Raw genomic sequence first — 24,240 nt, 5'->3', positions numbered from 1 at the left:
TTCGCGGCCATTGTAAACTGAGTATCATCAGAAAAACTTCGAAGCATTTCTCACACCATGCCATTATTGTACCTTGGCGTTGACAGCTGTTTGAGGTATCCATTTAAATCATTAATGCATACAAGAAATACTACGGGATCTAACACAGACCCTTATGGAATACCGCACTTTACTCCCATATCTTCTGGCACGACTATGCCAAGCCAGACTCTTTCTGTCCTTCCTTCAAGAAATGAAGCTATCAATTCCAGAATTTTATAACGGATTCCAGCATTTCCGAGCTTTGTCAACAAAATTTCAAGAATACCACAATCAGAAACCTTTATAATACCTATAAAAATTGAAGTCACCTTTAAGTCTGAATCTAGGCAATCGTTAGCAAATTTTGTCAAAGATAATAAAGCATGCTCAGTAGACATATTTTTTCTAGAACCAAATTGACTTAAGTGGAAGTAAACCTCTTTTTTCAAACTAATATATCACTCGTCTATAAATCAATTTCTCAAAAACAAGAGAAATTGGAAGTATAGATATTTTAAGGTAGTTGTTTATACCTTCTTTATCACCTCCTTTATACAGAGGTATAACTACCTCACTTTTCAAGTAATTAGGGCACACTCCAAATTCGAAAAATAGATTAAAAATGTACAATAGATGACTGGATATAATTATGTAATTTTTCAAGCAGCCGATTTTTTCATACTTTTCAATGTATCCTCTAGTTTATGCAATTTCAATGGTTGAAGATAAATGATTGTATCACTTGCTTAAGAAAGAAAATTGTGGTATGTACCATCACTATTTATGCACTCCACTTATGTCGATTTTTTTAGCCCATCTTCTGAAATGTGGGTTCACAAGTTAATGGCTAAACCACTATCTGACTGCCACGGGGGATTATTTGGAATTATTAGTTTACTAATCAGGCTTATCACTGACTTAATCAGTTAAAAGTTTTTGCCTGGCTTCCTTCACAATCTTTAAATTTCTTTGCATAGTAGTCTATTTTCGTTTTTTTGACGACTTTGTAACTTTCTATTAAATTCTTTATCATGTTCTTTATCAGATATTGAACCTCGAATCGCGCTCCCCTTATACATCTCTTGCCTTTTTTCCATTGAAGATAGTAATCCTTTTACCAAATGTGGTATCAATATCGGTACTATCCAAAGGAAACTCAAAATCTCCACTTTCTAGCCTTCACTTTAACTTCAAAAGCAAATTTCCATATATGAAAGGCACCGTTGACAAACTTTTATTATTGGGACTAGGATCAAATTATTCCAGGTACAGATATTGCGACCCCACAATGGTCGAATACACTATTAATAACTATTGTAGGGCATAAATAATTACTATTTACGAAAACATTCCCAATTATAGACTCCGAAGTTTCTGTCACTCGTGTGCATATGTTAAGGGCAGGATAAAAATCAAAACTTAACCTTGTACTAACAAAATGTCTTGCCCTACTATTTATACTGACCATATTTAAATCAATATTAAAATCTTCACCAATAAAACATGACATTCTTGAACTTGGCAAGTTTCCCAAAAAGGAATTTATCAGTTTGATACACTCTTCAACATTATCTGAAGGTGGTCTATAAATTACTACAACCAAAAACTTATTATTTGCATCAGGAGCCAAATTACTTACATCAAGAGCCATAGACTCAAATTTCATTTAATAATTAACTGCGCCTTTCAACCTAATCTGTACATCAAATTCACTTTTTACATACACAGCTAAACCACTACGCTGGTGCAGTACCCTAATTTGCATATACATATTATATCCTTCTATTTCAAATAATGCGAAATTATGATCTCCCATCCAAATTTCCGTTAGCGTCAGGATCTGCGGCTCAGTTTTAATATATAGCTCATCAGAGAATTATACCGACTCAAAACACCATCTATAAATCCACAAACATCCACTTGGCTCCTTTCAAGTTCCTTCAACTTACTAATTAACTTAACCATTATCAAAAGCAAATATGTGCAAAAGAAGGTCAAAGGAGGACTAGAGAACCCAAACTTTCTCAGATAACTTCTATATCAATCAATATCTAAGAAACAATTAACCATCTTTAAAAAAACGGGTCGATATAAAAACGCAGATCAACTCCCAAATAAAAAACTCACTAACCTTGCTCAGGTCATTTACAATTCTAGGGGCTGTTCATGTTGTTTCAAAAAATGTGATTCCGACTAGAAAGGTAAAGACCCGTAATTTAAAAATAAAAGGTATGTCTGCATTAAATGGCACACAATCGAGAAATTTGCTTAGCTGGATCAGAAAACAATCGATTTACCATTCTCAATTCGCATACAATTAGCCTGAATTCATTGAAATTAACTACGTTGCATGAATATTCCAATTCAGGGTATATATTTACAAACTAGGGTGGTAGGGTAAAATCCATTTTCGACCCAAACGAATGTTAAATATGCATTCAGGATGCAATTCTGACTATAGAAGCAAGTTCGAACTTCTGACTATAGAGCTAAGTTTGAATGCGGGGCTACTAAATGAAACACAATTTCGTTTTAAACAAGGCCCTTTAGTGTCAGATCCCACATATAACATATGCGATACTGTGAATATGTGCTTTCAACATAGTAAAAGTATGTTGTGAATGAGTGAAAAGTCTTTTAATTGGTGACTCAGTATCAAAAATTAATAAAAAAGTACTTTTGCTTAGAACGAACTCGGCTACTGGGTAAATTCTAAGTCTCTCAAGGATATTAGGGCAAAAGAAGAATTGAAAAGGAAATAACATCATCCCTTATCAATGCCATACCAAATATGTACTTTCATGAGGATGTAGCCTACCTTTACATACCAGAGAAATTGATGGAAAGCTGTGTTTCCAATTTATTTTTGCTTCTTTACAGTCAAAGGTAATCACTGCTTGAAGACATCTCAAATTTACGTTGATATAATTTCACATTGTTTATATCAGCCTTATTGCCAGCATACTATGTCCAATTCTAATATAAACGTATTAAAAAAAAAATCCGATAATGAGAATTGAACTTGAACTGACCAGCCATATAGTACCATGGGGGCTGCCGCATAAAAAACTGACTCAACTCAAAGTAACCTCTCCCAAAATTCTGCAAAAAGTCATGGTATCATTGTAATGGACTTGTCTGGGACTCAAAATATAAACATTCTACGATCGGGGAGTGTACGTTTAGAGTGCACCTTTACTGAGCCATTAGCTGAGAGTTCTGCATTACTGTTGTTAAATAAATTTGAAAATTACTAGGAAATCAATCGCTAAGGCAGTTTTCTACAAGACCTAGCACCATGAACAAAAACTAAACAATATGCATATTTAATATGGATCCGTACATGTCCAAATACAAATCATATTGAATACCCTTGGATATGGGTGTTCGTTTGTCTGTGTGAATTTTGCTAGTAGAATACGTTTCTCTGAAAATTCCTTTTCTTATATCTCCGATCTTCGTTTTTTTAATGAACGCCAAGTAACAACAAAAACACCTATATGGAATCAGGGAACAGAGTATCTCAAACACCGTAAAGTTCTTTTAAAGGATACAAGCATTATTTATTTAACAAAAATCTCGTTTTTTTTAATGAACGCCAAGTGAAAAAAAAAACACATGGAATCAGGGAACAGTCTCTCGAACCATGTATACTTCTTTTAAAGAATACAAGAATTATTTATTTAACAAAAAATCTTCGTTTTTTAATGAATGCCAAGTAAAGAAAAATACCAACGTGGAGTCAGGAAACTGAGCAATCAATGGAATTTTGTAGAAGTTAAAAAATATTACTGACTCAGTTTTTATCTCAAAAGACCAGATGTTGGGGCTTTCACAGGATGCATTGCATTGTTTCACTGACGACATGAATGATAAGGCAATATAATATAACACATCATTCTTGAAAGTCTTCGAATCTGTACCCAATAGTCAATGATCACTAATCAATATTGATAATCAATAATCAGTTCTCAGGACTATTACATTACAAAAATCATACCTGCCCGGTTGTAGTCATTACAATTTTTGGATATCGAGACAAGTTTCATTAATCATCAAAAGAATATGTCGATCCAGCAAGCCTCTCAAATCACCGTGTTATGCATATTCTCAGAATGATGTAAAAAAAGTGTGTCCGGAAACAAATACCTTATTGCATTTACCATGTATCCAAATGAGAAATAGATTGCGCAAATAAAATGTTACGATGTTAGCATGTGAAATTTTCCTCCTTAGACGATTTTGCATTTTTTTTTTATTTTTTAAATTTCCATTGCAAAGAACGAGGATTTACTCTTTAATATGCTAAATTTACAGCTATAACTAATAAACAAAAGGACAGAAGATAGAAAAAAAGAATTGGTTTGCTGAATGTCAGTAGTGGGGCCTCAACGAATTTGACGGGTCAGGTATCCCTTCGATTCCCGATACCGGCACTTTTGAAGCTACTTGATATCGGGAAAATGCTTAGTAAGCTATTTTTCTTCAATGTTTTCCTCTGCAAAATGTTTTTTTCAAGATTCATTTTCTTTGAGACGTTTTCCCACTGGACTTTCTCCAAGACATTAAACTTAAATTTACTTATGTTAATTTAAATGTAGATGGTGTAATTTTGAAGGTCAACGAAACTTAATTGGTAGGGTCTACAAAAGGGTTTGATTTAGCTCAAGAAGTGTCGTAGATACAAACACCTGATATTGCCCGTTACGTGACCTACACCAAGGTTTGTTTATGTACAGGTATGTTTTTCTATTGATCCCTGTTTGATTGCAAGTTAGTTTGTATTTCTCAGAGAGAGAATCAACAGTGAAAAATATTTTACACATGTCCACTATGTTTGTATAGGTTGGGGAGCTGGTCAACCTGTAAGAACTGCATTATTGCTGATGACTAAAACAAAAAGTGTAGATTACACAATCCATGTAGATTTTATAAAGGATATGCAGTGCAAATTAGACTGTATATTCCTGTCTTGAAAAGATTTGTGACTCTCAAACAAGAGGTTTCCTCTGCTCACATTGTCACTGATAAATGTGACCAATGGGAAAATACTTACCCCGGTATGATTTGAAACAACCCTAAACGTGATTTCAGTTTATTTCTAGGAAACTAGTATTTTCCTGGGTTTAAATTGTTTTGAAAGGAAGAGCCTATTTTACGCTTCAGTCTATGAAAAAGAGAAAAGAGTCTGGTTTCTAAGTCCTCACGGTTAAGATAATGGCTACTATGATTATAAACCTACTGATTATCATTTGGCTGTTACAGAAAATGATTTTTAATATGAGAATACCGTGTGTGAAATTGCTTCAAATAAATAAATTGAAAAATATGAACGTTATAATATGAACCAAAATAGTTTCAGTGACTTTACAAAGATATATAATAAAAGTAAATTTACATTGTAAAGTAGAAAATAAGACTCTGACTGCACGCCACGGTCAGCACGATGCACGATGATCTGCTACTCCTAGTTGTTGTCTATCACCAACTATACGTAGAAGAAGAAATCTAAAAGATGAAGACAAAGACTTTTATTGTACCTGAATTTTTACTAATACAGAAATTTATAAAAATTACTGAAACACTTCATTCATAGTGTACTGAAATCAATTTTATACAGGTAGGAAAGGGTACTTTCTACTATGAAGTCATTCAATCAAGGATTTGTCTACATAAATGATGAGAAACTCGCTGTAAGTATAGCCATGTGGCCGATTAATAAAATTTAGTAGTGCATGAAAACCACAGCTTTGGTCGATAAATCTTATACTTGCTTTCAATTTTGAATAACAGATTTTCTACTTCGTTGGAGGAAGCTTTTGATAGACACTTGCTTTGAAATGTACTTACTATAGCATCCAAAGGGATGTTCGTGATTTAAGTAACCTCATAACTTTAAACAAACAAATATATCCTGGTGAACCGAAATTTATATTCTCGACATACAATCAGGCAACGAAAAAACCCTATGGTTACATTCTACTAAATCTCAATCAGAACACTCGAGGATTTACGTGTAGTAAACGATATTTTTGATAATGAAATTATCGTATATTTACCAGTGAACAATGAAAAAGCTCATTAGTTACCATCATGACACCGAAGAAACTACATGAAAACAGACATCCGTCCTAATTAATTTAAAACCAAGGCTTATGAAGGCAATAATCGAACATGGTGTTGACGGAGAATTCATTAATCTGTTATCAGAGCTTTGTTTAAATTTAACTGAGGATAATGTTCAACTACCAGAAATAGTTAAACAGCAGACAAAGCAATATCGTTCACTTTTATGTGCCCTAGAAGGCAAAAAACAAGGGAAAGGGTTTTAAAAGAGAACGTCTTCTTCATGTGGGCGGTAGCATCTTCACCCTTTTCCTGCCGATGATTGAAGGACTTGTAAACAGCATTCTCTAAACATGGGTAAACCTTACCAGTTGACACCAGTAAAACTCGTCCCTTCGGCAAAGGAGCACTGAGGACAATGAGACAATTTTATTAAGAATAACAACTGTCATTAACATTTATTAACAATGAGACAATTCCTGACGATTAAAAATTATTTTTGCTTCAAAATACACTTAGACGAGTAGACAGGCATAAACCCTACTGCAAAGGACAACTCAAAGCTAATGTCATTGATTACAAAAAGGAAACGCATAAAAAATTTGGAAATTTGAAACACCCACAACCAAAACAAGAAGATTCGGCATTGCCGTAAGTTTGAAAAGTGTTAACGACCTATTGCCCCAATTGTATCATGAGCAATATAACCTCTTGACATTGACCTAGCAACTCTTGACTCTGTAACTATTAACCTATCTCAAAGATAGTGAACATGTATAAATTGATGGTAAAAGAGATTATATTATAATAAACGGCAACACCTGCAATCTAATATATTTGATGTCAGATTTGATAACATCGTAAAGGACTGGTATCATTTGAGAGCCATTAGCATGAATTTTTAAACTCATCAAACTTCTCAAAATTTCCTATTGCCAATAAATATATTTTGAAACGATTATTGGAATTATGTCAAATATCGAAAGATGATTTTAAATCATTTTTGTAAAATACTAGCACGCCAAGTAGCGATGAATTGACGACAAGAGACAGGGAATGCAATTGAAGACATATTAATATCAGTGCATCACCAACACTTCTTTATAGTATGCAAACGGGTAGTGGACACTTTCCCGTTATGTGTTAATGCTGAAAATAGATCAAGTTTTGGCACTTGTTTATGGGAATATTGGTGAAGCGGGAACTTTAAGCTCCTCTAGCAACAGTGTATTTACAGAGTGAAATGAGTTACTCTCAACATCAAAATCATAAAGTTTGTGGTAGGTATTATCGAAAACTAAAGTCTTTTCCCGATTGCAAATATTACAAACAGAAATTTTGACTCTAGATGAGATTAATAAACGTCAGTCTAATCAAAACGTCAGTCTGTAGTCTCCATGCATATGAAATTCCACAACAATCAAAGAGATGCGATGAAGCTGCTAAAGCTCTTGAATTCATCTTTGAACAAGATTGTTTTAGGAAATTTCAAACATATTGGGGTAGTGAATTTATTAATCCACAGGTAAAAAGGTTTCGGTGAAATATAATACAATGCTCTACCATAGTCATAGTCTAATAAAGGCGGATTTTGCTGAAAGATTGATAAGAATCATTCAACTTTTAATTCAACTTTGAACCAACCACTCAAGATTTTGTAAATTAGAAAATACGCTTTTTTTATTCACGATCTAGATAAAATCATGATGATTTATCATCAGCCCGTCATCGATCTCTGTCTAATCTCAGTCTTCTGGAAGTTGATAAAGAAGGCCATGATACACTTGACATTTTCCTAAAAAATGTTTCAATGAAGGGCAAGTGAAAAAAGAAATTGAATGTTGGTGATACACATCGAATCAATCTAACTACTAATGTGTTTGAAAAAGGGAACTATCTATGGTCTACTGAGCTTTTTAAGGTTTCTAAAGTCTTCGAAAGTAAACCTATAAAGTATCGTCTACGTGATATGAAAGATGAAGAGATTCTCGGTGGTTTTTAAGTCTATGAATTCCAAAATATCAAAAAGATGGGAATCTACCAGATTGAAAAGATATTAAATAATCAAACTCATTGAGCAAGACAGTTGCTTGATTTGATTCTTTTATTGCCGCTGAAGACGCATACAATGAGTAACGATTTCTATGTGACTTTCATGTCCAATGTCTCTGACCCACTCCACGATGATTTTAATAAAACAGGCAATTTTTTTTTACAAAACTCACACCCGCCATCAAATACGAGGGACAGTATGAAGTTGCTCTTGTTCATTGTATTTTCAAAAAAAAATTATGATATCCTGAGAAAATATCGTCCATGTGACAGAAGTTAGATCCCATTATTGACCACTTTTTACCAAAGAATGCACAGAATCACTTGACTCTGTTGAATACATCTTCGTAACATAACCATACAAAGATTTTTGTAGCATGAATAATTTGTGTCGTCGAATCAATAGAAGAATTTCAGCTCGTAAGAATGATGCTTTCCAGTTTAACTTTTCAATGGAGTATGGCAAGATTGACATTAGCAATCCTAATAAGAATAAAAAGGTTGATCTCATTGGTAAACTGAGAGATGTAAATGGTTTTAAATAGAATTTACTCAATGGCAAAAGTGCTGGAACAACAAATGGGATGAAACGTATTATCTTTGCAGACTTTGCAGCTGGCTTCTCCTAAGACAGTTGTTTAGTTCCTTATGCATCATTTGTTGAGACATATGAACAGAATCATCTGATCCCTTGGCAAAACAAGATGTTTGGCTGTGATTACTTGTCATTTTCGCCCCATTCAACGACGAGATGCTAAAAGAAAAATATACATTCCTTGGTTCTAATATCATTCACTATGTTGCTACTCTTAAACCACGATAATTAGGTCATGGAATGGACTATTACAAGAGTTATTCGTCAATGCGAGGCTAAAGTCTTGGCAATTAGTTTACTAAGTTGTTTTGCTCTGCACTACTCCTAAATAAAAAATGTATTGCTGCTGTTGCCACACATTTTGCGTCCTGTACACTAAACGGTTGCAGCTCTGAGAAAGTTTATTAAGAAATTGTTTCACAAAATCTCAGGTCCAGCGCACGATCCGTCGGTGAGTGATTGAAATCACAAGAAAGTATAAAGGTTTGAGAAGGTCGAGAAACACCTCATCACTCAACAGTCTCAACCCAGGTGAGAAACAAAAGACATCAATCTTGTCAAAGAAGAAAAAGAACCAAGAAAAAAATGTTTGGTAGATCAAGAAAGGATTTCTATTTTAGACGGAAATGAAAAATCTAAAACACAAAGAAACACATCCATCAGTTACCTCATCATTGAATCTTTTTAATGCAGAAAAATGTTGATATGAGGGTAAAACATGGTTAATGGTTACTATAAATAATTCTATCTACAACAACTGCTCTTTGCAAACGTCCACTTTCAATACTGTTTCAGTAAAGAACATTTCTTAGATTTGACTTCCACACTGATAGATTTGCATGTGACTGTAAAAAAAATTTAAAAAAATCAAAGCCAAAGTGCTAACGAGGGGTTATCCTATGAATATTGTGTACTACACAAATTGTTTCGACATATTAGTGTCTAGATAAATGGAACATTGGTGAGCACTAGCTACAATCTTTCAGAATATGCATATTAAATACAATTCACGCTTATGACACCAATGTCCTATAAGAAATTGGGGGGCTTAGCCATTGGATATGAATACAAAATGGACAATGACTCTACCAATATACTTATGGAGGCAAAAAATAGTGATTTACACTTCGTTGGGCAAATAAATAATGAAATCTTTAATATACCTAAGTATTTGCCTCCCAATTTCAGGATATACATTAAATTACAACTTGCCCCGTCGAATTTTATCTTGCAAAAAGTACTTGCCGAAATTACTGGTGCAACAGTCTCTGTCACTTCAGCAATAGTTCATAAACGAAAAATACAAATGAGTTCTGTTGCTTTGGCCATTGAAATTTAAGAGCCAGTGGAAAAAATATCTAACTGTGTATTCCTCATACAACTACCAATCAATGACATATTGCCACAGATTCACGTACCTACACCGACTCTTCATTTATCAATGGTGAAATTCTTTCCAAACTTATTTTGGTTTTTGTACAAAGTGCTAGTACAATAGGATCATGAACAAGTTCCCCATACAAATTTGAAATGTTTTGACTTTCATCATCTCTTGAATGTAAAGTAAATGGAATTCCTCTCTATAATTTATCCTTTTACAAATCCTATAGAGCCCTATATGAATTTACAATGTAATCCATAGATCGAAAATCACAAATATTCGAAAATGGTATAACCGATAGCATTTGCAATTAGTCAAGGTATCATTGTATTGGACTTGTCAGGTACTGAAGGTATGAGTATTGTCCGAACGAGCACAGTACTTTTAGAAGGCCCCTTAGCCAAGCCATTGATAGAGAGTTCAGCATTAATCTCGCTAAATCAATTCGAGACCTATTGGAGAATAACCACCGATGGTAGTGTTCTATTAGACTTGGCACCATGAAAACAAATCAACTAATCACTGTACTCAACTTGGATTCGTACATGTCCGAATACAAAACATACTGTATATTGTTGGATTTCCTTGAAAACATTGATAAAGCTAGCATTAGCACTATCATTGCTAATATTAGCCCCTCCAATGTAAAGACGGGTCATTGTCTATCTATCTTTCAAACAGCAAATAGATATAGAATATTTTAATCCTCTTGGCCTACCAAGTGGATTCTAAGCACCTCATATCAAAAACTTTCTTGAGCGAAGTGGAAAATCTATTATTCAAAATCAGAAGCGATTACAAGATTTATCGACAAAAGCTGTGGTTTTCATGCATTAGAATAGTTTATTTTTCGATATCATGGCTATACTAACAATGAGTTTCTCAGCATTTATTTAGACAATCCTCGATTGAACGACTTCAAAGTAGAAAAACACCTTTTCCTACCTGTATAATATTGATTTCAGTGATTTACTGATGTTTTCAAAATTGTTTATTAATGAAAATATACGTACAATAAAAGTCTGTCTTCATCTTTTACCTTTTTTCTTCTACGTGTAGCTAGTCATCGACAACAAAAATTGGTAGCAAACCCTTCGGGTTCAAATTGCACCTATCTTGCTTTGCAAAATCAGGGTAAAATTTTCTACAATATAATGTAACTTTACTTTTATTATATCAGATGCAACGCTGTAGCGTGGCCTATAGTAAAGGCCATACGGCTCCAATATTTTTTTATTGTTATTTATTATTACTTTTTTTTCCAGAGGCACTTCATATGGAAGGCGTCGTCGTAGGAACTTCAAAAAGGGCTCATTCAATTGGAAATTGAGAGTTCTAGTACCCTTTTTAATAATTGAAAATGATTGGAGGGCAGCTAACCCCTCCCCCGACGCCCATCATTCCCCCAAACACATCCAATCAAAATTTTGAGATAGCCATTTTGTTCAGATTAGTTGATTTCCAGATAGAAAATATATTTTTGAGGAGGACACTCCCCCACAACCCTCAGGGTAAGGGTTTTAGGCTATGCCCTGGGGGCATATAAGGTTTTTATAGAAGGCGTTGTCGTAGAAGATTCAAAAAAAGGCTCATTTGATTGGAAATTCAAAGGGATAGTGCCCTTTTTAATAGTCGAAAGTTATTGGATGCAAATAGCCCTCCCTCCCCACGCCCGTCATTTCTCCAAACAGATCCAATCAAAATTTTGAGAGAGCCATTTTGTTCAGCATAGTTGATTTCCAGATAGAAAATATATTTTTGAGGAGGACACTCCCCCGCAAACCAGAGGGCAAGGGTTTTAAGTTATGCCTTGGGGGCATATAAGGTTTTTATAGAAGGTGTTGTCGTAGAAACTTCAAAAGAGGCTCATTCAATTGGAAATTAAAACGGCTAGTGCCCTTTTTAATTGTCAAAAGTGATTGGAGGGCAACTAGCCCCTCCCCCACGCCCATCATTCCCCGAGACAGATCCAATCAAAATTTTGAGACAGCCATTTTGTTCAGCATAGTTGATTTCCAGATAGAAAATATGTTTTTGAGGAGGACAATCCCCCAATCCTCAGGATAAGGGTTTTAAGTTATGCCCTGGGGGCATATAAGGTTTTTATAGAAGGCGGCGTTGTCAAAAAAACTTAAAAAAAGCTCATTTGATTGGAAATTTAAAAAGCTAGTGCCCTTTTTAATAGTCAAAAGTGATTGGAGGGCAAATAGCCCCCCCCCGCCCATCATTCCCCCAAGCACATTCAATCAAAAATTTTTGAGCCATTTTGTTCAGCTTAGTTGATTTCCAAATAGATAATATGTTTTTCAGGAGGAAACTCCCCCACAACCCTCAGGGCAAGGGTTTTAAGTTTTTACTAGTCGAAAGTGATTGGAGGGCAACTAGTCCCCACCACGCCCATCAGTCCCCCAGACACATCCAATCAAAATTTTGAGATAGCCATTTTGTTCAGCGTAGTTGATTTTCAGAAAGAAAATATGTTTTTAAAGAGGGCACTCCCCCACAACCCTCAAAGCAAGGGTTTTTAAGTTATATCCTGGGGGCATATAAGTTTTTTTATAGAAGGCGGTGTTGTAGAAACTCATTCGATTGGAAATTCAAAGGGCTAGTGCCCTTTTATTAGTCGAAAGTGATTTGAGGACAACTAACCCCCCTCTCAAGCCCACCTTTCCCCCAAGCACATTCAATAAAAAAAATTTTATAACCATTTTGTTCAGCGTAGTTGATTTCCAGATAGAAAATATATTTTTCTGGAGGAAACTCCCCCACAACCCTTAGGGCAAGGGTTTTAAGTTTTTACTAGTCGAAAGTGATTGGAGGGCAACTAGCCCCCACCACGCCCATCAGTCCCCCAGACACATCCAATCAAAATTTTGAGATAGCCATTTTGTTCAGCGTAGTTGATTTTCCGATAGAAAATATGTTTTTAAAGAGGGCACTCCCCCACAACCCTCAAAGCAAGGGTTTTTAAGTTATATCCTGGGGGCATGTAAGGTTTTTATAGAAGGCGGTGTTGTAGAAACTCATTTGATTGGAAATTCAAAGGGCTAGTGCCCTTTTAATAGTCGAAAGTGATTTGAGGACAACTAACCCCCCTCTCAAGCCCACCTTTCCCCCAAGCACATCCAATCAAAATTTTGAGGCAGCCATTTTATTAAACGTAGTTTGAAGGTCAGGAAATTAGGTCTTTGAGGATGACAACTCCCCCAAAACCCTCAGGGCAAGGGTTGTAAGTTATGTACTGGGGGCATAAAAGGTTTTGTATAGACAACATTGTCCTAGAAACTTCAGAAAGGGCTCATTTGATTGGAAAATTAAATGACTAGTTCCCTTTTAAATAGTCGAAACTGATTCTAAGGCAACTAACACCCCTTCCGAGCCAACCATTTCTCCAACACATCCAATCAAAATTTTGGTATAATCATTTTGTTCAACGTAGTTGAAAGTTCTGGAAATTATATGTTTGAGCAGGACAATCCCCCCACAGTCTTCAGGGACAAGGGTTATAAGTTATGCTCTGGGGGCACACATGGTTTTTATAGAAAGAATGCTCGTATAAACTTCAGAGAGGGCTCATTTGATTGGAAATTGAAAGTTCTAGTTCACTTGTTAAGCTTCAAAAGATATAGGAGGGTAACCGGCTTCTCCCCCCTAAACCCTATTTTCTCAAATGCATCCAATAGAAATTTTAAGATAGCTATTTTGTTGAAAATAGTTCAAAGATCATATAACAAAAATTCCGGTGTTGACACAACCCACCAGCGCCAAGGGGCAGGCGTTGTAAGTTATTCCCTGGGGGCATATATGGATCTTATGGAAGGGATGCTCGAATTAACTTCAAAGAGGGATAATTTGATTGGAAATTGAAAGCTCTAGTTCCCTTTTTAAGAGTCAAAAGAGATTGAAGGGCACCTAGCCCCCCCTCCACGCCCTTTTTTCCTCAAAGCCATCCGATAAGAACTGTGAGATACCTATTTTTTAAAATAGTTCAAAGCCCATATAACAAAAACTCAGAGGTCAACACAGCCCCCCAGGGCCCGAGGGCAGGTGTTGTAAGTTAAGCCCTTGGGGAATATGTGGTTATTATTGAAGGCATGCTCGTAAAAAATTCAGATATGGCTCATTTGATTGGAAATTAAAAGGTCTAGTTAAGTTTTTTCGAGTCAAAAGACAGTGGAGGGCAACTAGCCCCCCACGCTCCTTGCATCCCCAAATGCATCCAGTAATAATTTAGAGATAGGCATTAAGTAAAAAAATTTTCAAAAGTCAGATAACAAAAACTCAGGTGTCGTCACAAACCCCCAGGGCCCGGGGGTAGGCGTTGTAAGTTATGCCCTAGGGCATATATTGTTCGTATGAAAGAGATGCTCGTATAAACTTCAGAGAGGGGTCATTTGATTGGATATTGAAAGTTCGACTTCACTTTTTAATAGTTAAAAGAGATCCGGTGGCAGCTATCCCCCGACCCATCTGATGAAAATTTTGAGATAGATATCTTGTTAAAAATAGTTCAAAGGTCGTGTAAGAAAAAATCCAGTGTCAATAGAAACCCCGAGGGCACAGGGGAAGACGTTCTAAGCTATGCCCTAAGGGCATGTATGGTTCTTGTGAAAGGGATGCTCGTATAAAATTCCTAGAGGAATCATTTGATTGGAAATTGAAAGTTCTAGTTCACTCTTTAAGAGTCAAGAGAGTTAAACTAGCCCCCCGCCCACGCTATTTTTTACCCAAACCCGCCCCCTACAAATTTTGAGATAGCCAGTGTTTTGGAAATTATTAAAAAATTAGATAACAAAAAACAACCCCCAGAGCCCGGGGGATAGGCGTTGTAAGTGTTGTCCTGGGGGCGTATATGGTTCATTTGAAATGAATACTCGTATAAACTTTAGAGGGGGCTCATTTGACTGGAAATAGAAAGTTCTAGTTCAATTTTTAAGAGTCAAAAGATATCCGAGGGCAACTAGCCCCTCCACACGCCTTTTTTTCTCAAGCCCATCCGAAAAAATGTTTATAATGGCCATTTCATTAAAAATAGTTCAAAGGTTAGATTAGAAAAATTCCTTTGTCGATGGAACCCGCCAGGACCCGGAGGCATGCGTTTTGAGTAATGGTCTAGGGGCATATATAGTTCTTATGGAAGGGATGCTATTATAAACTTCGGAGAGGGCTCATTTGATCTGAAATTGAAAGTTCTTGTTCACTTTTTAAGAGTTAAAAGATATCGGAGGGCAACTAGCCCTCCCCTCCTCCACACCCTAAATGCATCAGATAAAAATTTTGAGATAGACATTCTGTTAAAAATAGTTCAAAGTTCTGATAACAAAAACTCTGGTGTCGACACAGCCCCCCAGGGCCCGGGGGTAGGCGTTGTAATTTATGCCCTGGGGGCATAAATGGTTATTACGGAAAGGGATGCTCGTATAAAATTCCTAGAGGGCTCATTTGATTGGAAATTGAAATTTTAAATTCACTTTTTAAGAGTCAAAAGTGATCGGAGGGCAGCTAGCCTTCCCCCACACTCTGTTTATTTTTTCCCAGAGGCACTTCATATAGAAGAGGTCGTCGTATAAACTTCAAAGGGGGCTCATTCGATTGGAAATCCAGAGTACTACTGCCCTTTTTAGAGTCAAAAGTGATCAGAGGGCAACTGGCCCCCCAAGCCCTTTTACCCCAAATACATCTGATGAAAAATTTGAGGTAGCCACAAAAGTCACCATAAACAAGAGTTTGGGTATGACCTCCTTCTCTCACTGTAAAAGTCTAAAACCTACTGCGTCATTGGCGCTTTACTGAATACTATGTGCGTCTTGAACAGTCTTGGAAAGTATAAACAACATCAAATTGAATATTTGAGGCATACTGATATTAATTGTTGAAATATCCATCAGTTCAAGAATTTATTTCACTGGAATTGTATTTTTATTTTCAATTCTGTAAGAAGTGGAAAAGAAAATATTTGTAATATATTTCATTTTCATTAAGTGCCAATGACGTAGTAGGCTTTTGGTTTTATTCACAGTTAAGGAGGGGGGGGGGGGGGCAGTATCCAAACTCTTGTTTGTAGTGAAATTTAATTCGTCTTGTACAACTTTAGAAAGAACTAATAAATTACACTGAATATTTGATTTATAATGATATTAATTGCTGAAAGCTCATCAGTTCAAAATTTTATTATAATTTTAATGTTTATTTTCAATATTAAGTACAAAACAATTTTTGTAATAAAATTGGTTTTCAGTAAAGCGCCAATGACGCAGTAGTTTTTAGACTTCTACAGTGAGAGAAGGAGGTCATACCCAAACTCTTGTTTGTGGTGATTTTTGTTCGTTTCAAGGTTGATTTGCGTATTCAATTTAAGTTTCACTCGTTTTAAGATTTATTTATTAATTTACATCAATATTTATTGTATTGTTTTCATTGATTGTTTATTTAATTCTGTTCGTTTTAAGTTTCATTTATACTTCAATAGGAAGATATTTTTTTTCATTTTAAGCTTGATATTCATATTGAATCTAATCATTACTCACTTTAAGATCTATTTATTTGTTTATATTATTAATTGTTGTATGTTTTTGCTATGATTGCATATTTAATTTCTGTTCATTTTGGGTTCCATTTATTCTTTAATAGTAATTTCTGGTCGTTTTGAGGTTAAATTTTAAAATGTATTTATATCTGCTGAGCTTAAGTTTAAAATGGCCTTTACTTTTCTTTGAAAAACTTATTTTTTGGAAAGTTTTTTTTTAATTAATCTTTTAGTAAAGTCAATGATACTATTTTGCTTCATATTGCAAACTTCGCGTGTTTCAATTTGTTTATCTGAAGCATTGTCACATACGGTATTCTTATATCAAGAATCACTTTCAATAAAAGCCAAATAAAAATTAATAGCCGTATAATCATAGTAGCCATTATCTTCACAGCAATGACGCAGAAACCATTCTCTCTTCTTTTTTCAACGATTGAAGTATAGACTGTGTTCTTCCTCCCAAAACAACTTAAAACCAGTACAATATCAGTCTATTAGAAATAAACTGAAAACACATTCAGGTTTTTTTTTTTCAATAATACCGAGATAAGTAATTTCCCATTGATCTCATTTATCATAGTGACAGTTGGAGAGTAGGAAACCCCTAATGTGCGAGTCACAAACCTCTTGCAAAGGTTTTAATTTGCACATCGTATCCTCTATACAATTTACATGGATTGCATAATATACACTTTTCGTCCTAGTCATAAGCAATAGTGCAGTTCTCAAAGGATGACCAGCTGCCCAATGTGTACAAACATAGTGAACATGTGTAGATTATTTTTCACTGCTGCCTTTCTCACTGCCAAATATAAATTAACTTGCGATCAAAAAAGGAATCAGGGAAAATGTACCTGACGGCTTGCATCCATAAGACTTTATTGCAGTGAAGTGTAAAATCATGTATATAAACAAACCCGTGTATAGGTCACGTAACGGGATATATTCGGTGTTTTTAGCCATGAGACTTCTTGGACAGAAGTGAACCCTTTTGAAGGCCCTACCAAAACAAGCGTTGTTGACCCTAGAAACTGCGTCATCTACATTTAAATTTACACAAGTGAAGACTATACTAATGTCTTGGAGAACGTCCGGGGGAAAAATATCTCAAGGAAAGAAATCTCGACAAAAACATCTCAAAGAAAAACCAAAATATTGAAAATAACATTTCGAAGTAGAAAATTTTGAAGAAAAATACCTTTCTAAGCTTTCACCTAGTATCCAGTAGCTTAAAAAAGTACCGATACCAGGAATCAAAGGGACATCTAGCCCATCGGATTCGTTGGGGCCCCACTACTAATGTCAAATGTTTTCAATTAAGGAATGATACCCAACAACGCTATTTGAAACAATATCCAACTTACCAGCTGAAATATTAGCGTAACACCACTTTGCTCTGAAAAAGTATTATTCCCAGCACCATATAATTTAACGGTACTGCCGAACTCATCTTCAGTTCCACAATGGAAAACACCTTCTGTCTCAATTACTTCATTATTTCGCTTAAATTCCTCTAGCAGAAATGGCTTTAACATGGTAAAATAATGCAAATCGTACCACCGATTTGATACTTCATTAAGGTAATCTAGAAAAATAAAAAATGAAATGGCGTTTAGAAAACATTTTTCCTGTTTTTACAAATAAATTCATTTTTCAATGTAAGCAAAAGTCAAATGGTTAGAACTGTTGAAAGTTCTTAATATTTCGACTCACTTTGCTTAAAAATTAGTTTAAAGGTCAATATTTAATATTCATAATCTTGTCTTTGAGGTGTTTCGAACTGGATTTACTAGGAGTTTCAGGAATTCATAGCCCAAGTGAAGGAAACATGATATTAGGTGATATAGGATTTATTTATTTTATTTAGGCACGAATGATTGAGCGCATAGACAGAGAGGAGTGTTGCTAACAAGCAAGGAAGCTGTCAAGTCTTGTTTAGATTGGAAAGCTATTAATAAAAGAATGCTAGTCGCTTATTTTAGGACTAGAATGTGCAAGGTATCCGTGACAATATTACATACCCCTGAAGAATAGTAGTTTTTAGTTATGCACTTTAACAAGAGCCCACGCATTTCAATCCCCAGTGCCGGCACTCTTTTTAAGACCATAAAGAAAGGAAATTTCCCCTGGGTCGCCATCTTAGTAACCAAAGTCATAGATGGCATTCTTGTTAACTACAATTATAGATGGCGACGTATTTCCTTGTCCAACGACACATTTTTTAGCTTCTAAGCTGTTGTCCATTGATTTTATGAAATTTATATCTTGCGTAGGAATCGAACATAAGACCCATGATTTACTATGGTAAAAAAATACGCTACTCACATGAGCTAACAAGTCATTGATGATGTTATGTTCTTATAAATACATTCTAGGCAATTAATATATTGTTCTGGGATGCTAACCAACTGATCTTATTGTCAATATATCGTAACAAGTTAATTGTGCAATCGCTTTCACAATTGGAGTTGGATTTTTGGTAAATACTATCAGTGATTTGTTTCCGGGCATCTCTTTTGGCGTCATTCTAAGAATATGCATACCACAGTTATTTTAGATAATAGCAAAGACATGCTTTCTTTTGATGTTTAATGAAATTCGTTTTGATTTCCAAAAATTGCAATGAATACAACCGGCCTGATATCCTTTATGTAATGTAATGGTCGTGAGCAAACTGGTTTACCATTACCGGGGCTTGCACATGAGTTTGGGTTCCCGAGTTCCCATAAAGGGTCCCTTCCCCCCTTCATGCATCATTGCCCCCCCCCCATTTTTAACTTCGATTTGGGGGGGGGGCAAAGAAGTTTTTCAATTTTTTTAACTTGTCTTAATATGATTCTAAATATACTTATAACGTAAGAAATTCACTTGTAATATTTTCGAAATACGAACGAAGATGATAGATATATTTTAGTCGTGATTTTTCCTATTTGAAAAACAATGTTTGTTGTGACATTTTTTTCCTTTTTTTAGCTTAGTTTTTTTTTAACTTAAAAATCCTTTTATTCAACTTTTTTTGGATATAGATTTTTCTAACACTTAGATTTTCCAGGTTGAGGGGGGACAAAATTTTTTCGGACACACAGGATGTAGTCATACGTATCGCTGTTAAATGTCATAACCTCTACTTTAAGAAGAAGGTTTCACTGGAATGTTTCCCAAATCGATTCATTTAACAAAAAGAGATGTTCGAAGTGTTCCATATAATCATCTATGGGCACATTCTCCACTTCCCAGTTTCCAACAACATTTGCACAAAGAAAAACAGTGAACCTGGTCACTGTAAGCAAGAAAAAAGAATCCAGCTTTTGCAAATTCTCTGCTGTCAATGAAATCCTTTGACCACCTTCTATTAAACGACCTTAGTCTAACATAATCTCGCTTAAGAGCACTACATTCTTCTTTTAACAGTAAAGGTCAAAAGACTTACCTTGGTGGTTTTAGTTAAAAATTAATATATTTTTGACAATAGCTTCTTATCCTATTTATCGCTCGCGAATGTCAGAGCCTCCATTTACAACAGGAAGTTTCACTGGAATGTTCCACACATCAACTCCTTGAACAATAGGACATGCTTCAATGTGTCTTCTATGTTCATCTATAGGAACATCACCCTCTTCCCAGTTTTCAACCACACTTACCAAAAAAGCACACTGAACCTAGGCACTGTGGCAAACAAAAAATAATCCAGCTTTTGTAAATTCAATGGTATCGATGAAATTCTTTGACCAGATTCAATTAAATGTCCTTAGCCTAACACCCTTTCGTTTAAGAGCACGGCAATTTTCTTGAATAATAATTTTAGGATAATCGATTTTACAACTTTTTTGTCTTGATATGTGCAACTATAATATACCTAGTCTTTTTAAATGGTTTATTACATCATTCCAGTGCACAACTAAAGTTGATCAGAAACATCCGATAAACCAACTACGGTCAATGACCAAGCACACGGTACCAATGAGACAGTCATAAAAAAAAATCTTAAAAACCATGAACAACAAGATGTGCTTTAGTTGTTGGCTGAATATCAAAAATCAATAAAAGCACTTTTGAGTACAACAAACTCAGATAGCTGAAAAACTCGGATTTTATCAACTAGTTGAGTTTGCTCTACTCATAAATACTTTCATTAATTATTTTGGTGCTCAACCAGAAACTAAAAAATTTGGAAAATATCTACTAGGTGAGTTTTTACACTCAAAAGTGCTTTCATTAAAACTTTGCTACTTAGTCAGCAGCTTCAACACTCAGAATTTACCAGATAGATGAATTTGCTGTACTCTAACGCGCTTTTATAAGAAAATTTGATTTCAATTGGGCTAATAAACACTCAGAATTTACCAACTAGCTGAGTCTGTTGAATTCAAAAGTGCATTTATTAAATTTTTGGAACTTTACAAGCAACTAAAACAGAATTTATCAATTAGCTATTTTTTTGTACTCAAAAGTACTTTCATTAAGTTTTTATTACTGAGTCAGCAACAAAACTACTTGGAATTAGCCAACTACCCTAGTTTGTTGTCCTCAAAAGTGTTTTTATTAAAGTTTTTACACCCAGTCGATAAGTAAATCATTAAGAATTCATTAACAGTCTGAGTTAGTTGTACTCAAAAGTGCTTTTAATAAATTTTTGGTACTCAGTCAGCAACTAAAACACTTGGAAATTACCAACTAGTTGAATTTGTTGTACTCCAATGTGCTTTTATTATTTTTTTTATATTCAGTCAGCAACTATAATGCTCAGATCTTATCAACTAATTGAGTTTGTTATACTCAAAAGTTTTATTAAATTTATGTATTCGTCAGCAACTTAACCACTAAAAAAATAATAACTAGTTGACTTTGTTGTACTAAAAAATGCTTTGATTAAACATTTGATGTTCAGTTTTCAACAAAACACTCAGAATTTACCAGCCAGTTGAGTTTATGGAAAACCTCTCATCAAATATTTTGATACTCTGCCAGCAACTAAAACAATCGGAGTTTATCAATTAGATGAGCTCTTTGTGCTCAAAAGTGCTTTTTGGTACTCTGCCTGCGAGTAAAATACACGGAATTCATCAACTAGCTGAGTTTGTTGTAAACAAGCACTTTACTAAACTTTTTATATTAAGTTAGCAACTAAAATACTCAGAAAATACCAACTAGCTGAGTTTGCTGTAATCAAGTACTTTTATTTAATTTTTAATAGCCAGTCAGTGAGTAAAACATTCGTAATTTATCAACTGGCAGAGTTTTTGTTCTAAAAGTGCTTTCATTAAACTTTTAGAACTCTGTCTGTAACTAAAACATGTAGTATTGATGAATTCAAATTTTATTGTACTCAAGAGTTTTTATTTAAATTTGGTTTCTTAGTCAGCAACAACAATACTCAGCATTTACCATCTGGCTGAGTTTGTTGTGCTCAAGTTCTTTGATTAAATATTTGATTGCCAGTCGGTAAGTAAAATAATCGGAGTTTATCAAATAGCTGAGCTTGTTGAACTCAAAACTGCTTTTATCAAATTTTTAGTACTCAGTCAGTAACTAAAACACTCAGAATTTAGCAACAAGTTGGGTTTTTTGTACTAAAACGTGTTTTCATTAAATTTTTCGGTGCTCATCCAGAAACCAAAACACTCGGATTTTATTAAATAGCAGAGTTTTTGTTCTCAAAAGTGCTTTTATTACATTTTTGGTGCTCTGCCAGCAAGTAAAACTCACAGAATTAATAAGCAAGCTGAATTTGCTATGCACGAAAGTGCTTCTATTTAATTTTTTATATTCAGTCAGCAGCTAAAACATAATTTATGAACTAGCTGAATTTGTTGTGCTCAAAAGCGCGTGTACTACATTTTTTTACATTCAATTAGCAACTTAAACACTTGGAATTCACCAACTAGTTGAGTGTGCTGTACTCCGAAGTGCTTGCATTAAATTTTTGGTACTGAGCCTGCAACTAAAAAAATACCAAATATATAAGTTAGGTAAAATTTTTGTACTCAAAAGTTTTTTCATTATCTTTTGTCACTCAGTCAGTAACTAAAACACTAAATTTACCAAGTAGCATGGTTTGTTGTGCTCAAAACTCTTTTAATTAAATGTTGGATACCCACTCGGTAAGTAAAACTTTCGGAATTTATCAACTAATTGAGTTTGTTGTATTAAAAAGTGCTTTTGTTAAATTTTTGGTAGTCAGTCAGCAACTAAAGTACTCGGAATTCATCAACTAGCTGAATCTTTTGTACTAAAAAGTCCTTTTGTTAAATTTTGATACTAAGTCAAAAGCTAAAACACTCAAATTTTATCAACTAGTTGAGTTTGTTGTACTCAAAAGTGCTTTTATAAAAATTTGTACGAGAATATTCAGTGTATTCAGTCAGCAGCTAAAATACTCCTGAATTACAAACTAGTTGATTGTTTTACTCAAATATGCTTTCATTAAATATTTGATATTCAGTTAGGAGCTAAAACACTTAAAATTTACCAACCAGTTGAGTTTGTTGTATTCAAATGCGCTTTCATTAAGTTTTTGGTACTCAGCCAGCAATTAAAATACCAAGAATTAATCAACAAGCTATTGTACTCAAAAGTACTTTCATTAAATTTTTGGTACTCAGCCTGCAAGTCAAAAACACAGAATTTATCAACTAGCTGAGTTTGTTGTACAAAAAAGTACTTTATGATTTTTTTTGTATTCAAACTGCACCTAAAACACGATGAATTTATCAACTAAATGAGTTTGTTGTGCTCAAAAAGTTCTTTTTATTAAATTTTTGATAGTCAGTCAGCAAATTAAACACTCGAAATTTACTAACTAGTTAAGGTTGCTATACTCGAAAGTGCATTCTATAATTTTTTGATATTCAGTCAGCCGCTAAAGCACTCAGAATTTACCAACTAGCTGAGTTTGTTGGAGTCTAACGTGTTTTTATTATTTTTTAATGCACAGTTGGTAACTAAAGCACTTGGAATTTACCAGCTAGCTAAGTTTGTTGTACTCAAAAGTGCTTTTATTAATTGTTGGTACTCACCCTCCAACTGAAACATATCTTTAGTGAATATAGTTTTTCGATTTTTCTTTATACAGCCGTCTCATTTAAATCCTGAGCTTAGTCATCGACCGTAGTTGGTTTATTTTGTTTTCGATCAATATTAATTTTGCACTGGAATGATATAATAAAAACAATTTTCAATAACTAGGATGTTAGACTAACAACATTTCATGGAAGAAGGTCAAAGGATTTTATTGATACCAGATAACTTGCAAAAGCTGGATTCTTTTTTCTTGATCACATTGACCAGGTTCAGTGTGCTTTTTGTACTGGTGTGGTTGGAAAATAGGAAGAGGGGGATGTGCCTATAAATGAACATATGAAATAATATGAAATATGTCTTTTTGTTCAATGAGTTGATGTAGCAATCATTCTAATGAAACCTTCTGCTTTAACTAGAGCCTATGACATTTGTGACCGATGCTTGTGACTGTGTTCAATTGAGTCAAAAAAAATTAAACCCCCCAACCCAAAAAACGACTAATTCTCAAAAATCTAACCCCCCCCCCCTAAAAAACAGAAGTCCTAAAAAAGTTGAATAGATTTAAAGTTAAAAAAA

The 24,240-nt window shown here is 34.6% G+C and overlaps 1 protein-coding gene across 2 annotated transcripts in view; it reads right to left on the bottom strand.

The window, feature by feature from the left end:
- LOC148950433 (uncharacterized) overlaps nt 1–24,240 on the bottom strand; it is a 75,355-nt gene that overhangs the window by 5,440 nt on the left and 45,675 nt on the right. The window contains exons 5-6 of one of the 2 annotated variants that reach the window (XM_089091605.1): nt 18,009–18,229; nt 5,358–5,529 (exon numbers count right to left, since the gene is read on the bottom strand). The gene's annotated coding sequence lies outside the window, so the exon portion shown is untranslated. Of the gene's footprint in view, nt 1–5,357; nt 5,530–18,008; nt 18,230–24,240 lie in introns of those variants that run through there. The other variant, XM_089091604.1, reaches the window with a different exon arrangement.

The sequence above is a fragment of the Artemia sp. Qi Xiang Cuo genome, chromosome 7 (genome assembly GCF_049724085.1).
Source record: "Artemia sp. Qi Xiang Cuo chromosome 7, ASM4972408v1, whole genome shotgun sequence".
Classification (NCBI taxonomy): domain Eukaryota; kingdom Metazoa; phylum Arthropoda; class Branchiopoda; order Anostraca; family Artemiidae; genus Artemia; species Artemia sp. Qi Xiang Cuo.
Note: the sequence above shows the minus strand (reverse complement) of the source record. Positions and strands in the feature narration are given on the sequence as shown.